This window comes from Lemur catta, chromosome 8 (genome assembly GCF_020740605.2).
Source record: "Lemur catta isolate mLemCat1 chromosome 8, mLemCat1.pri, whole genome shotgun sequence".
Classification (NCBI taxonomy): Eukaryota; Metazoa; Chordata; class Mammalia; order Primates; family Lemuridae; genus Lemur; species Lemur catta.
Window position 1 is genome coordinate 49,835,401 of NC_059135.1, and position 14,591 is coordinate 49,849,991.

A 14,591-nucleotide genomic window follows, 5' to 3' on the forward strand; every position below is an offset into this window, starting at 1 on the left:
CTGGTCTAAAGGTGTTAGAATAAAGCCTTATCCAGAGAGGGGTGGTGACCGTGCATGCAACAGAGGTAATTTGAAGCCCAAGACCTCGAAGATAACTAGGCTCTCTTACCAGCCCTAGACGAAGAGAGTGTGGTTTCTAGGGAAAGCACTGTCCTGCCGTCTGCGATTGGACAGCCTCTAGGGCTGCAGGGAGGGTTTGGTCTCTGAGCAGTCAATAGAATCAATTTCTCTGATGGCTTTAGCAGAAGTTAAGCAGCAAATATGTGCATGTTTGAACTGTTTGGGGAATGGACATAGCAATAAGCAAACATGCAAAACCTACTGCTTTGAGATGTTCTGTAACAGCTGTGCTCCCTACAGAACAGGTTTCCCGCATTGCCTGGATCCGAGAGCATCTCATGGGTCCTCCCTGTTAAGAATGTTGAGTGTCCATGGAGAGTTTGAGATGAGGAGGGATGCAGCTGTCTCCCAGCTGAGACTGATGCAGCAGATCACATGAAGTAAAACCTCAGCCACTGAGGTGAACTAGTGCAGAGGGCCTGGATGTCTGTCCACTCCAGGTGAGAAATTTCCCCCAGCTTTTTAAGTGAACGTGCTTCCACTGAGCAAGCCAGACACAAACTTGCACTTGTGACATCTTTGCCCAAGAAAAGCACAAATTAAACTTTTATGTTCTTTGTAATATAAAAGGAATTGATTGAACCATTCCTTGGACATCTCATATATACGTATGTGTACCTGATGTGCATTAATATATATTCTATTATTAACTTATTATTATAGCATGGTGTTAGTTAGCATAGGCTACATAGGCTGCATTAACATAAAACCCCCCAAATAAAAGTTTATATCGTGCATCACAATCCAGCATAGGTAAGGGGCTCTCCTGGGCAACTCCTCTAAGTGGTAACTTAAGGATTCAGGCTCCTTTCATCTTAAAATGCCATCATCTTCAACATTTGGCCTCAACAGTTGCCACAGAGGGAGAAGGGAGTGTGTATAAGACCACACAGCAGGATTTATGGCTAGGTCTGCAAGCACTGTTCATTACTTCTACCAAATCCCATTAGCCAGAGTTCAATTGCATGGCCCTATTTTAACTGCAAGGGAGGCTGGGAAATGTATTTTGGTGTGCCAAGAAGAGAAAATGAAATTGGCGAGTACCTAGTCAGTTTTCCTACAGGTTCCTACATATTGGAATTATTATCTATTATTCTTCTTCTGATTACGCTTTGCATTTGATACTATGTAGGCTGCCTTATTGCCTCGCACTATATTTTGTGACATCCACATACAGCATCCCATTCTTCACAGCAGGACTAGGAGTTGTCAGGAGAGATTTTATTACCCACATTTGATGGATGAAGACCCTGAAACCCAGAATAGTAAATGACAGAGCTTTTCTTCTCTCACTCTCAGATTAGTGGTCTCTCCACTACACCATACTGTCTTCCCCAAAAGCTCAAACTGGATGCACATATCTCAGTGTACAACCTCAGGTATGCTAGAAATCCATCTTTATTCCTCTAGTAATCAACCTAATTTATATTTCAAGCCCCCACTCTGTGTTGAAAAGTGTCAGCAATGACTTCCATCATTTTGGTATTTCTCCGCCTATAAAGATGTGTCTACGTTTGAGGTAAGATGAGGGTGGTTAGTTAGTGCCAAGGTATTGGGAAATCCATTTGTTCCTTGAGTCAGCTCTTCGAGGGGATACCAACCAAGATGTCCACAGTTCCTTCTGATCTTCTTTTACTGATACACATCGGTACCTCCTTCCTGTTTATATAGCCCATCATATCCAGCAGCTCCCTGCTACTTTGGGGCCACTCCAGGGTTTGGGAAGTTCTGTAGGCCCACACCACACAGCCATTCTTCTCCCCAGGCTTGCTGCCTCCCTGAGGTAGAGGGATAGGGTGGTAGGGAAGGACCTACCCATGCCTTTGCCCTCTTACTTTTCATTTACTTTTCCTCCCACCTAGCAGAGGGGAGTATTTCTAGTCTTCCAAAGAAGCCCCACTCTCCTCAAACCTTTTTCTTCCAAATAAGCCCCACTCTCCTCAAACCTTTTTCTTCCAAATACTTGGGCTGTGCTTCAAATCCTCTTAAGTCTTCTGAGAGTATTTTTTTTAAGACGGGGAATGAAGAGGGGGGTTTCAGTTTCCTTTTTTTTTTTTTTGTGACAGCTTTGTTGCCCTGGATAGAGTGCCATGGTGTCAGCCCAGCTCACTGCAACCTCAAATTCCTGGGCTCAAGCAATCCTCCTGTCTCAGCCTCCCGAGTAGCTGGGACTACAGGCGACCACCACCACGCCCGGCTAATTTTTTCTATTTTTAGTAGAGATGGGGTCTCACTCTTGCTCAGGCTGGTCTTGAACTCCTGACCTCAAGTGATCCTCCCACCTCAGCCTCCCAGAAAGCTGAGTGAGCCACTGTGCCTGGTCCTCTAAGAGTTTGTGTAACACAAAACACAACTCACAGAAGTTTTGTTGTTCTTGTCTTGCTGTTTATCCTGTCACATCATTTTCCCACCTTCAGGCATTGCAACAGATCCTGCCCTTCAGGGCCTCCCTGCTTGAGGCAGGGAGGAGTGGGTAGGGAAATACCAAGAAAAAAAACCCATTCCTCAATCACATGTGTATCACATTTAACTTCACCAGGTCCTTGTGAGGTGAGTATCTGTGTTATTGTTCTGAAACTAACAGTGAGGGGAGGAGGCCTTGGTGGGAGTTCTTGTATTTGAGAACTAGCAGGTTAGGCTGACGGGTCTTTAAATGTACTATCCCCGCCCACCCACTTCAACCCTATGGCTCCACCCCTGATGGCTTGATCAAGTTTTCAGTTAAGAATTGAGGACCTGGTTGTCTCAGAAGACCCACAGCTGGGAAAGCCTGCCCATAGATAATTTACTAGTCTTCTAAATGTGGAAAAAAAGATTTTTTCCTCTGGCTATTTAAGTGTTTATCACTCACCCTGACTCAGTTATGAGCACATACCCTAGAGTAAATCTGTCCCCTGGAGGGGGAGGGATGTCATGTACAGTACAGCCACACCATGACGGGAAAGGAAGCATTAAGACGGCTTAAGTGGAAAGATTATACATACACTGCTTGTAAGAGCCGAAGAGACTCAGACCAAGTGGCAGGCAGAGGGCTACTACGTTAAAGTAAAACATTATCTTTAACAAATTGACTTGTGCCAAATCCTATTTACAGATGGATTTTAAAATCATTTCAAAGCACACTAGACTTTCAAAAGATGTTTGTTTTAAAGAGTACAGTTGGCTTTTGGTCAAAAAATGAAGTTTCGGTAATGCACAGTAACAATCGTAGTATAATTACTGGCCACAAAATGCCAGGTGCCCAACCAAGCCTTTTCTACTCATTTAAGAGAGCCAAGCCAAGCAAAAATGCCCTGCCTAACCATACCCAGAAGTTCAAAAGCTCAGCCTTTGTCACCGGGAAGGAATTAATTCAAAGAGCAAAGCCATTATTAGGCACAACCAGGCATTCTGTTGTAAACACCTTTTGTTAATACATGTTGAGAGCTGAACTTTCTCACATTTGAAAGAGGCCTGCTTAAGAGAGTTTAAACCAAACCAGGTTCAGTGTTATTTTCTTTTCTTCTTCAGATTTCTGACATCATATCTGTGGGATCTGCACAGTGGGGAAGTGCTGGCCTTGGAGTCCAGCGGTTCCCCCAGCTATCATTTTACTTAAGGATTGTAGTGTTCTGTTTTTTCATGAACAGATTGATTTAGCTCAAGGGAAGAAACCTGAAGAGAAAAGACAAAACATAGGAGTGTTATAGGGAAGAAAAATATAAAGAGACCTAAAGATGCACTTCCTCATTATGTGTAAGGAAGCTATTTCCTAAAATCCTTGAGCTATAAAAAGCTCAAGTGAGTTTACTTAATTTAATAAATTTTAGTTAATTACGATAATACTGCAGCAAATGTTTTATGTCTCCTTTTTATTGCTTCCGGTTATTGAGAGAAAAAATTCAGTGTAACTTTTTTGTATTCTGAAAATAATGACGCTATCTCATTTGTTTCATATGTGCTTCACAATGTATGTGTATGTGTATATAAATATAAATTAAATTGACTAAGATGGTCACCTCGTGTGGTTGCTACAAACAGATGTAAGACTAAAGCTAGGGCTCTATGTTGTCAGAGCAAAACCCCATCATAAAAGCCCTTTGCGCTGTTTTGGAATTGATTGGGTTGGGAGGAAAAACAAACATTCAGTCTCAAAATGACTTGAAAAATCCATGATACGAACCTATTTTCCTTTTCTCATCCTGGGATTAGAATGAAATTCTGCAGTTCAGCTAAGGGGACTGATTCACCTTGGTTTGTCCATGTCCCAAGTCCCTGGAAGAGTCTGGGACCTCTAGGTCCAGCAGAGGGAGTCTAATGGCCCTGCATGCTTCTTCATCAGTCCCGACGGTAGTGGCAGCATAGCCGACATCACTGAGCACGAACTGCGAGCCAGGCACTGTTCTAACCTCCTTCTGTGTCTTCTTTCATTTGGTCCTCGCTGTCCTTGAAAGGTTGGTGGCTATCTGCATTTCACACACGAGGAAAACAAGGAAAAGAGAGAGTAAGTTATTTGGTGAACCATGTGGAATTCCTATTTTTGTAGATCAAAAAAGGTCAAATATCAGCCAATGCATATAACTCAACACGCTACTTACCCCATATCACAGAGTTAGTAGGTGGTGACTCCAGAGTGTGAACTCTCAGCTACCCAGAATGATAACTGGGTATCTCTATTTCAAATGACAGACTCAGGCTCAAAGCAAATGCATTTTTTAAAAAATAGTGCTATCAGTAGACTACTTCCTTTCTTCTCTAGTCTCTAGTTTCAACTGCTGATTTTATTCAGGTCGTAGTGTGAAAGTTGGCTCAAGTCAGACAAGACTCCCCTGCCTGTGGCTTGTTCCTGCTGTGCAGCTGAACCCAGCTCATCAAACCAACTCTCTCAGGCTGGCTGCCTTAAAACCTGCCTGCCTAAAAATATCTTCCTCTTGGATGGCAGAGGGTCACATGTTTCTCTGCCCAGCTGAAATTGCCTTCATTAGAGGTACTCAGCTACAGCTTCATGCCTTCCTCTCACAGCCATCATTAAGATTCAACTGTGAACCCTCTCATCCTCACCTGTTAACACACTGATTTATCAGATTACTCAAACTTGGGCCTTGGATCAAGTGAATTTTCTTTGGGACTTGGGTTGCAGATGGGTAAGGTCAGGAGCGTGAGGGTGAATCATAGACTATTAGATGCGGCAGTGACATTAGAAGCTGCATTGACCAATCCCAGCATTTTACAGATGAGGAAACTGATATTTAGGAGCCAAAGCCTAGGTGTCTTGATTTTAGGATGACAAATCATCCCGGTTTGCCTGGGACTGTGGGATTCCCTGGGGTGTGGGACTTTCAGTATTCAAACCTGGAAGGTCACAGACAAACTGGAATGAATTGACCACCCTGCTCCACTGGGACCCCAAAACTCTTTTGCTTCTCAGGCTTGAGCAGGCCCTTGCAGCGAGGACCCAAGGCTGCTTGGTACAGCTCAAAAATGCCAGGTGGGGAAATGAACACAAACATGGGTTACCAAGTCTAGCTCCTCTGAATGGTCTGTATCTAGGCATGGTCTTGGATACCACGTGACAGCAGCCAGACTGTGTCTGCCTCATGACTGACAGAACTCTTAGCCTCTTGGGCCACAGAATTTAGGAAAACTGGTTACATTGAGTCTTCAGTCTAAGAAAATAAGGCTGTGGTCTGGTTCATGCACTTCATAGAGACAGGGTCATGGTGTCAGGCACAGACCTGTGGTTCACAAAGCCTTCAGGGAGGGTGTGTTTGCCTCTGCTATGTGGGGCTGCATGAAGGTTGGGAATGGAGAAGTACTCCGGCGGGGAGACAGATCAGCAGGGTGTCCCGTGCTACCATCATTTCCTTTTTCAGAAGTTTTGTCATTCAGGGGTTTTGAATCTTGCAATAAGCAGTCATCCTTGGTTAACTTTGGACTTTTTTCCTTAAATGTCAAGCACCTAATTTTTAAATTTTTTTTTGGTTTTACTTCTCCTCCCAGGCTATTTTGCCCCCAGCCCTTGGTTGCTTGTCAGTTGTTTTCTCCACAGTGCCTCCTGCTTTCTGTTCAGCTGCAATCCAGCCTCTTGCTCATGCCCCCTCCTGGGGGTGGATATGTGTCGAATAAAAAAGGGAAGGAAAGGAGGAGGCAAGGAAGGAAAGATGCAAGGATCTCAGTCAGGCAAAACTGTCAGATAGTATACCTTCTCTTCAATATTCTCTTTCCTGCATGCATTGCTTTAAGATACCTCCAAACACCTCCACCTCCATCCCTACCCCTACACACATCTGCTAGAATCTAAATTTTTCATGATCCACCCTTGTTTTCAATACCACTGAAAATGTCCTTAATGCCCAAATGACAAATTTACTGATCTAGTAAACTAATCTTTGCTAATGGGGGTTAACGTCAGAGGTGAAGGCCTCAGAAGAGAATCTTAACCATGACCTATATAGTTAATACCCCTTGTAGGCTACCTTAACACTTTCATAATTCTTATAGAGGAACTATGGAGTTGGGAGGACGGGTAGTGGCAGGAAGCATAGTGGAGGATTATTTTGGGAAGAGCTCTGTGACGAGGGTTGCCAAATTTAGCAAAGGAAAATACAGGATGCCCAGTTGGATTTGAATTTCACATAAACACCAAATAATTTTTACTTATACTAAGTATGTCCCATGCAGTATTTGGGATATACTTATGCCAAAAAGTATTCCTTATCTGAAATTCAGATTTAACTGGTGGTCCTGTATTTTATCTGGCAACTCTGTCTGTGACCCGTGATGTCTTCCAAATCTGCAGTCTGTGCAGTAGAGGAGCAGAACTGCTTTGGAGTTTGGAACAGTTTCCAAATGTCTGGCAGAAGGCAACCAGCCCATCAGAGAGGGCATCGTAGGATAGAGTCAGGTGAAACTACTGCCCTCAGAGCCAGGCCTGCTAATGCCTGGGGGCATCTGAGGCAAGCCTGAACAGAACAGGCCAAGGGGCCAGTAAAATGGGCATGTCCTGCTAGATCCTTCCCAGAAGATACGATGTCTGGTTCTGGTGCTGACAGTTGACCCATCTGATACCCACCACACTAGAACATTATTTTTAGGTTTCAGGAAGAGGTGGCAAGATTTTTAAAATAAGGTCATAGATGTAGGGGAAATTACATTCAAGGGGCTCAATGCTGAGTGTGTGTTTAAGAACAGGAAATGCAATTCATGGGCCTGCTAACATTAGATCTAGAAAGATTAGTACCAGCAGCTTTCCATGTCAAAATGCCTAAGACTAAAACCCCACACTTTTCTTTCACTTTTTTTATAAACAAAGGTAATGTTACTAGCTTCAGGAAAATTGCTTTTGCCACCTGTAATAATCTTTTTGTTTTTGTCTAATAAAAAAGAGGCTGTTTTGTTATCTGCTATTAGCTTCTATACTGGATATACCTTGTCTGCTCTTCCAGATCTACCCTCTTGCCTTCTTCTCTACCCTCCTCTGTGCTCTAGGAAAATGACCTGAACCATTAGCGACACCCTTCCCCTCTAGATTCTGGTTAGGAGCAGCCTTTGGCAGACATCAGCAAGAAATTGGAAGGTGGGAAGACAGAAAGGTCAGAAGAGTGGCTTTATTGTTGGTGGTGTTTATTAAAATGTTTATGGTTTCAACAACCTGATAAAATACACTTAATGAAATAGAAACAGATGAAAACTTCTTTAACATAGTAAAGTATATCCAGCCAGCATTCTGCTTGGGGGGGGGAAATGCTAGAGGCAGTCACACTAAAGTTAGGAATAAGACAGGGGTGCTCACTACTATTTAAAATTTTACTGAAGATACTAGCAATCACAATTTGACATTACAAAAACTTTAAGTATAAAAATGGTAAAGTAAGGAAAATACTTTCACTATTTGCAGGTAATATGACTGTATGAATTTAAACCCAAGAGACTCAACTGAAAAATTATTATAAACAATAAGACAATTCAGTAAAATATCCTTGACCCAACAATCCCTTTTAAGTGAATTTATCCTGTGAATACGCTTGACACATAAAATGACCTAATGGATTGATTTAATCATTCTACAATGTATACATATATCATAACATAATCATAACATTGTACCCTACAAACATGTATAATTAATTGTTGATTAAAAAGAAAATTATTTAGCTGGGTGCAGTGGCTCACACCTGTAATCCTAGCACTCTGGGAGGCCAAGGCGGGAGGATCGCTTAAGGTCAGGAGCTTGAGACCAGCCTGAGCAAAAGCGATACCCCGTCTCTACTAAAATAATAGAAAGAAATTATATGGACAACTAAAAATATATGTAGAAAAAATTAGCTGGGCATGGTGGTGCATGCCTGTAGTCCCAGCTACTCGGGGGGCTGAGGCAGGAGGATTGCTTGAGCCCAGGAGTTTGAGGTTGCTGTGAGGTAGGCTGACGCCACAGCACTCTAGCCCGGGCAACAAAGTGAGACTCTGTTTCAAAAAAAAAAAAAGAAAATAGAAAAAGAAAATTATTGGTGCGGTGGCTCATGCTTGTAATCCTAGCACTCTGGGAGGCCAAGGCAGGAGGATTGCTTGAGCTCAGGAATTCAAAACCAGCCTGAGCAATAGCGAGACGCTGTCTCTACTAAAAATAGAAAAAATTAGCTGGGCATGGTGGTGCTCCCCCGTAGTCCCAGCTACTCAGGAGGCTGAGGCAGGAGGATCACTTGAGCCCAGAAGTTGGAGGTTGCTGTGAGCTAGGCTGACACCACAGCACTCTAGCCCTGGTGACAGAGCAAGACTCTGTCTCATAAATAAATAAATAAATAAATAAATAAAATTATTGAAAATCATTTTTAAAATGACCTAGGTCAAGGTTATTCATTGCATCATAACTTGCAATAGCAAGATTGGGAATAACCCAGTGTTCATCAATATGAAACAAGTCAAATAAACCCTGACACATCCATGTAATGGAATATTATGTGGCCACAAAAAAGAAAGAAATGCATAAAAAGAGAATCAGGATGTACTGTGTACTATATTGATATGGAAAAATCTCCAAGATATTTTTAATCAAAAATACAAGGTGTAGAGCAGTATGCACTGTTTACCACCTTTTGTGTGAAAAATGAAAAAGTAAAATATATGTTAATATTTGCTTGTAAATACATAAACCAACTCTGAAACAGTTCCAAGAACCTAGTGACAATGGATTAGGGGGTAAAAAAGTAAGATGTAGTGAATAGAAAATAGGGTAGGGAGATTGACTTTTTACCTTTTATATTTTTAAAATGTTCGTATCATGATTATGTATTACTTATTCAAATATTAAATAAAGTGCTTGTTAAGAAATAAAACAATATAGAAATATATAAGGTAGGAAGTAATGTTATCTTACCCCTAAGCCTACCACTCAGAGAAAACCAGTGCAAACAGACTGCTATATATTTTAAGGGATTTAGTCATTCATTAAGAAGCAGATAGGAAACCTTTTTAAAAAAAATTATTAGGCAAAGAAAGCACTGTTTTCTGGGTCCCTGTAATTATGTTGTTCTGGCACTGCCACATCCACTTAGGCCAAAGATAAGCAGTTGAGATAAATGTTGACCTCTATCTGTGGGCTCACAGTGAGCCGCTGGGCTTACATAGCACAGCCAATCACACCTGAGTTCAGTTGTAATGAAAATTGGAAGTTAGAAAATAAATCTGAATTAGGTAGCAATTTAAAAGTGAACAGTAGAGGGCCGAGCATGGTGGTTCATGCCTTTTTTTTTTTTTTAGACAGAGTCTCACTCTGTTGCCTGGGCTAGAATGAGTGCCGTGACATCAGCCTAGCTCACAGCAACCTCAAACTCCTGGGCTCAAGAGATCCTTCTGCCTCAGCCTCCCGAGTAGCTGGGACTACAGGCATGTGCCACCACGCCCGGCTAATTTTTTCTATATATATTTTTAGCTATCCATATAATTTCTTTCTATTTTTAGTAGAGACAGGGTCTCGCTCTTGCTCAGGCTGGTCTCGAACTCCTGACATCGAACGATCCTCCCACCTCGGTCTCCCAGAGTGCTAGGATTACAGGCGTGAGCCACTACGCCCGGCCTGGCTCATGCCTTTTATCCTAGCACTTGGGGAGGCCGAGGCAGAAGGATTGACTGAGCTCAGGAGTTCAAGACCAGCCTCAGCAAGAGCAAAACCCTGTTTCTACAAAAATGGAAAAATTAGCTGGTAACGGTAGCACTTGCCTGTAGTCCTAGCTACTTGGGAGGCTGAGGCAGGAGGATGGCTTGAGCCCAGGAGTGAGCTATGACCATGCCACTGAACTCTAGCCTGGGCAACAGAGCAAGACCCTGTCTAAAAAAAAAAAAAAAAAAGTGAACAGTAGAGGCCATTAACTCTAATGGATTAAGTATTACATAGATTTGACATTAAGAGCTTAACATTTTGGCAAATTACAGTGCTTACGAAAACTACAAATTCTTGGCAGTAGTTAGTAGACCACAGAATTCAGCCAGTATGAGCTCCTAAGTTACAAGCATAAAGAATTTCAAAGAACACTAAGAATGGACTCTTGCTAAACTAGCAGTTGATATTTTAATACATGTGCCCTAATACAGCACCACAAAACAGTGTTTATACAACACACTTTCTTTCCCTTCACTTTATTATAAAAACAGTGTGTTGATGTTGGAAGAAACCTTAGAAATCAACAAATTTACTCACGCAATCATTCATTCAATTAACAAATATTTACCAAATATCTCTGCATACCAGGTAAAATAAAAAGTAGTAAGTCTATGAAGATGAATAACAGTGTCTGGCTCTTGAGAAACTTAAGTCTAAGCCAATTCCTTTATTTTTATGTTGAAGAATCTTTAGGTCTCTCAAATTCAGACCAATACTTCCTTTCATTTTGCCAAATATCATGCATTTCTAAAAAGAACTAAATCTTTTATATTTATGGATTAGCAGTGGTCTATTGTTATGTCAATGTTTTTCCACGTCGTCATTGTTTGTTTTCAGGTGATCATTTCAGAGGATTTAACTGTTCTTCATCTTCAAAAGTAACTTTAAATACATTATGCCAGTTAGCCTCAAAACAACCCTCATTTTACGGACTAGAAAACTATTGTCAATGAAATTAAACAACTTTACCAGAATCACACAGTGAGTAATTAAACCCAGATTTGTCAGTCTCTAGCACTTATACTCTCTGCACCATAGTACCCAGCAGGATTTATCAAAATATGAGCTACAGAAATTGTAATTCGCATTATTACTTTAAAAATACATGCTTGACATTTGTTAAAATCTCAGCTGCTTCACAAAGAATTTCTTAGAAGAAAGAAAACTATATCTGTAAACACAATATATTTCTATAGATACAATACTGGGTACAATATTGATACATAGATACAATATTGATATCTATAGATATCAATACTACAATACAATACTCTACATTGAAATGATCAATGTGTAAGTGAAGTTACAGCTTTTTCCTATTATATTTCTTTATCTTTTAGCCTTAAACCTTCCTATAGCCTTATCTTTTGTAAAAACTGCTTGGCTCTACATCTTTTGACTATCCATATCAAGTCTATTATATCTTTAAAGATACTATAATATCTTTATATTATATTATATTTTTAAAAAGGTACCTGATCTTCCTTCTTTTAACCACATTGGTGTGACTCTCCTAATACATTCTTCCATTTAAGCCTTCTGAGGAGCAAGACATTCACTTAATAGTGAATGATCAATGCAGAGCTTGCTCAGAGCAGGGTACAAATGTTTGAAATTACAAAGGTGATCTGTAGTAAAAGAGTAAAAGAGATAATTTGGGTAAAGTACATGACTGAATCTGGCACTGATTGGCAGTTAGGTTGAAAACCTTGGACCATGGAATCAGGACTATAAAATTTGAATTGTGTTCCTTAGAGTGATATTCTTCAAATTCACCCATGACCCCCTAGCAATCAGACACAGAATTGTTGTTTTTTTTAATGTATTTACAGACTTGGATTGATAGTAGAGGGTTAGTAAGCAGCAATTGAGAAAGAACAACAAATATGTAGAAATCTTAAATTGAATTCCAACAGGAAAATTATGGCATAGTTTATTTAGCTTTATTATAATCCCAATAGCATAAAATTATGCTTCAGCCTTCAAATTATGTCATACAATTAACTGAGGTCCATGGCAAAAATTATAGTATGGATCATGATCCCTACAATGTTTAATTATTCACAAAGTACCGGAAAGTATCTTGGGGCCTAGCCTGCCCCAGTAAAAAGAGCAAAGGTTTTGGAAAGAGCTAAACCTAGGATTTCATATGAGCTTTGCTGTGGAACCTTGGCCAAGTTACTGAATCATGGAGCTATGTGACTTTGGCCAAATTACTGAATTAGACTGAACTCAGCTTTATCACCTGTAAAATGGTTATTGTGAGTATTAGTAAAGACATGCACAAGGTGTCTGAAAGTAGAGCTTTGTACATATAGTGCTCAATAAACTCAAGTTTCACATGGAGCTCTTCACACAGTACACACAATGCTATTTTAATTAAATTGAGTTGATTATAAGGAGATCAAATGTTGGTATTATCAGACCTTCCAACTGGAGTGGGCAACTGAAAATACATATCTCCCGCTGCTAATATAGTACTTACCTCCCCAGGCAGCTAGATTGGGCAAGCTTTAGCAAGAAATGTCTCCATAATGTTCCTTTATGGAGAAGTCTATAGTGTACAAAAAAATCTTCCTGTATCTTATGAATCAGTATTGTCACAAGACATCTGTCTACTCAGTGTTTAGGGCCTTAAAAAACAAAAAACCAAAAAACTACAGTGACCTTGTCAAGGTAGTAAATAGATTATTTTAATGAATTTGATTAAAATTGTTTATGGTAACAAATAGGATTTTATTTTTATTTATTTTTTATTTTATTTTATTTTATTTGTTTTTTGTTGTTGTTGAGATAGAGTCTTACTCTGTTTCCTGGGCTAGAGTGCCATGGCGTCAGCCAAGCTCACAGCAACCTCAAACTCCTGGGCTCAAGTGATCCTTCATCCTCAGTCTCCCGAGCAGTTGGGACTACAGGCATGTGCCACCATGCCCGGCTAATTTTTTCTATATATATTTTTAGTTGTCCAGTTAATTTCTTTCTATTTTTAGTAGAGACGGGATGTCACTCTTGCTCAGGCTGGTCTCGAACTCCTGAGCTCAAATGATCCACCCGCCTCGGCCTCCCAGAGTGCTAGGATTATAGGCGTAAGCCACCTCACCCAGCCACAAATAGGATTTTAAAGGGAGAACAGTCAAGGAAGAAAAACAGGTAATAATTGTTGCTTCAGGAAACATGAGTAGGTTCATCAGTGCATGGTAGCAGAAGAAATTCTGAGGTACCAGTTGAAAGTAAAAACTTAGTATTTTGTAGTTTCTTTTTTTAAGAACTCAAATTCACATTAAGGTGCATATTTTATATTTTCTGGATTTTTATGTCATTTTATCAATAGTTAATGATATTGTCTTACTATAACTCCTCTTTGATTATGTAACAACACAGTTTCTAACAGTAAAAGTATGTTGTAGAGATGTCCCTTCTCTCAGTCAATATGGAAAATATTACATTACACATTAAAACCATTGTGCCATGAAAAGATAATCAACATGTTTAGTCATTAGGGAAATGCAAATTAAAACCACAATTGTGTGTGTGTGTGTGTGTGTGTGTGTGTGTACCAGGTAGTCTTGGCAAAGTCAGGGAGGAACTTAAACTGTAATATATTGCTGGTGGGAATGTAAAATGGTACAACTAACTTAGGTAAAGGGCTGGAAGATTCTTATAAAGTTAAGCATACTGCAGCCATATGACCCAGCCATTCTATTTCCAGGTATTTACCCAAGAGAAATGAAATGTTTGTTTATACAAAGACTTGTACATGAGTGTTCAGCAGCTTTATTTGTAACAGCTAAAAAATAGAAACAACCCAATGTCTATCAACATGTGAATGGATAAACAAAATGTAGTATATCCACACAATGGAATACTACTAAATAATAAAAAGGAATTAACTATTCATATATACAAGACAGATGAATTTCAATTATGCTGAGTCAAAGAAGTCAGGTGAAAAAGATTATATGATTCCATTTATGATAGATATTATAGAATATTCAAACTAATTCATAGTTACAGTAGAAATAATACAGCAGTGGTTGCCTGGGGATGGAAAGTGGAGCAGGGAGAAGCAGGATTAAAACTGAGGTACAACCAAGAATTTGAGGTTACAGTGAGCTATGATTGAGCCACTGCACTCCAGTCTGGGTGACAGAGACCCCATCTCAACAAAAAAAAATTTGAGGCACAAGCAAACTTTTGGAAATGATGAATATGTTCATTATCACGATTGTGGTGATGGCTTCATGGGGAGTGTGTGTGTGTGTGTGTGTGTGTGTGTGTATGTGTACCTACCAAATTGTATACTTTATGTGTCTGTTACTAATTCTATTTCAATTAT

The 14,591-nt window shown here is 40.1% G+C and overlaps 1 long non-coding RNA gene across 1 annotated transcript; it reads right to left on the bottom strand.

Moving 5' to 3' along the window:
* Nucleotides 1-4,256: 4,256 nt before the first annotated feature.
* Nucleotides 4,257-11,845, bottom strand: LOC123643745. The gene is made up of 2 exons (XR_006736915.1): nt 11,731-11,845; nt 4,257-4,565 (listed from the first exon to the last, which is right to left on the bottom strand). It is a non-coding gene; the product is annotated as an uncharacterized LOC123643745 (long non-coding RNA).
* Nucleotides 11,846-14,591: the final 2,746 nt, after the last annotated feature.